Source organism: Palaemon carinicauda, chromosome 23 (genome assembly GCF_036898095.1).
Source record: "Palaemon carinicauda isolate YSFRI2023 chromosome 23, ASM3689809v2, whole genome shotgun sequence".
Classification (NCBI taxonomy): Eukaryota; Metazoa; Arthropoda; class Malacostraca; order Decapoda; family Palaemonidae; genus Palaemon; species Palaemon carinicauda.
In genome coordinates this window covers 14,256,078-14,258,530 of record NC_090747.1, presented here as the reverse complement: position 1 = coordinate 14,258,530, position 2,453 = coordinate 14,256,078, and the positions used below count along the sequence as shown (strand labels likewise).

Here is a 2,453-nt window from a genome sequence, read left to right as displayed (position 1 = left end):
GACTCCTCGAGATAATTATTATCTTTACTCACTATTATGTAAAAAGTAAAACTTCAAAGTATACAAAATATTTACAAACATCTGTGCCTACGCATATCAATAACTGGATTTGCTTCTTCACTAAGATCTCTCAAATGCATCTGATATTTAAGTGAATTTAACAGAGGAACTATGCTTCTCGATTATTTACTGAAGTGGTTTTTGTCTCTTCCCGTGATTTTTTTTTTTCCGTAAGGTTACCAGTCGCACACCATGCTCAATGAATCATAGGAGAAAGTAATATTTCTACGATATCCCTTAATCGTTCTCTGAAGAGTTTATTTTACTCAGCTTATAGAATATATTTGTATACATAAAATCGAGCAAAATTAGGATTTTCACTGTCAGTACGGAAGAATATAAAAATATTCTTCCAGTAATTTGGTGAAAATGTAACATTACATATTATAAAGATGGATTAGTATGGATACGTTAGAGATAGTCTTTTAGTTTGAATATATTTTGTGCAACACATTCAAGAACTTTTAAAATATACATGGCTCTACGAGGAATATCAAACATTTCACGCTCATCATACGCAATTTACATGATATAAATAGAAGAAAATACATGTTTTACATTACTATATCCCATTTTTACAATTCCAGTTGTTATTATAATGTTCACCTCTCTAATATCTTGTAAAAACTCTAAAAAGGGCTCATAAGGGAATCTTCTCCCCTCGTGTGTAATTGACAATCATTTCATTTCGCTGACAGCAATTTGGCGTAGGTTAGTTAATCTGTCTTAAATTTAGCAATCGTTTTATCTAGCACAGTGGTTCTTAACATTTTTCAGTGCCCGTACCCCTTGATATGTCAGAAATTTTCTCGTACCCCCATACAATGTAAATACAATACAAATATATGAAAAGGATTAGTGATACAAACCTTGCTGAGAAATTATTAGATTTTCAATTACAAAAAAAAGGTACTTTTTTTTATTTCAAATGAAAAGTGTCAATTAGTAGGATACAATGAATAATAATGAGTTTTACTACATAGTGCACACCAACACATTTTTAGTGGCTCTTTTGTTGTTGTTTCTCATTAATGATATTGTTCAAACGAGGTTCTTTCTTTGAAAGTGCCAGGCGCATGTCATCACTTGCATCCAAACGGTTTCTGGCTTTTGTTTTGATGTGTAGGAGCGTTGAAAAACCTGCCTCACATAAGTATGTAGTTGCAAATGGCACGAGGACCTCTAAAGCTCTCCTCGCTAACTGTGGGAATCCTTGGAGTTGTGCACACCAAAACATATCCAGTTGGATTTTTTCAAACTCCATTCAGATTCTGTCATTGGTCTGCAACTCCACAAGATCATCTTTCATGATATCATTATCATCCATGGAATCAAGGTTGAAAAGAAATGGATCCCGTATCCATCTTTGTGCCACAGAACCTTCTTCAAGGTGAAAATACCCTTGGAAGGACTGAACCAGTTCTTGCAAATGTTCTTTTACTTCACTCAGGATGGGCAGCTGTTCTTCAGCACTAGCAGCCTCATCAAGAGAAGGGAAGTTTGCAAAATTTCCACTTTCAATGCGCTTTATCCACATTGGAAGTTTCTTGGTGAGGGCAGATAACTTTTCTCTGGCAGTTATCATATTCATCGCTGTTCCTTGCATAGAGACATTCAGTTCATTGAGGTGAATGAATACATCTGCCAGATATGCCAACCAAAATGAACTCCCTGTTTTCAAAATGGTCAGCAATTTCACTGCCTTGATTTCTAGGAAATTGCATAATTTCTTCATGAAGTTCAAATACACGTGTAAGTACCCTGCCATGGGAAAACCACCTCACTTCTGTGTGGTAAATAAGAAAACTGTGCTCAGCTCCAATTTCTTCACAAAAAGATGCAAAAAGACGGTGATTCACTGCCCGTCCTCTGATGAAATTTACAGCACGCACAACAACAGATAAAACAGTCTTCAATTTTTCTGGCAGCGTCTTTGTAGCAAGTGCATGAAGATGCAACGCACAGTGAGTGACAGTTACATGGGGAACCTCTTTTTTCACTAGGGTAGCGAAGCCTGATTTATTTCCAAGCATGACAGGGGCTCCATCAGTGCAAATTGAACCACACGTGTTGAGAGTCATTTCATGTTCCAAGAAGAACTCTTTCACAAGACTGAAAACATCAGTTGCTTTTGCAGTAGTTTTCAGAGGTTTACAAAATAAGAATTCTTCCACCACTTCTTTCTCCTTCACATACCGAACAAATCCCATCAACTGGCTGCAATAACTAACGTCAGTTGACTCGTCCAGCTGAATACTCACTGACAGGACTAGCTTTCAGGTCTGTTATCACCTGTTGCAAGACATCTTGACTCATATCAGGAATCCTTGAATGAATAATGTCATTTGACAGAGGTATCTGTTTAAGCTTCTTTTCAGCTTCTGTCCCTAACA

At 36.6% G+C, this 2,453-nt stretch overlaps 1 pseudogene; it reads right to left on the bottom strand.

Moving 5' to 3' along the window:
* Positions 1-1,060: 1,060 nt before the first annotated feature.
* LOC137617435 (protein FAM200C-like) overlaps positions 1,061-2,453 on the bottom strand; it is a 1,773-nt pseudogene continuing 380 nt past the window's right edge.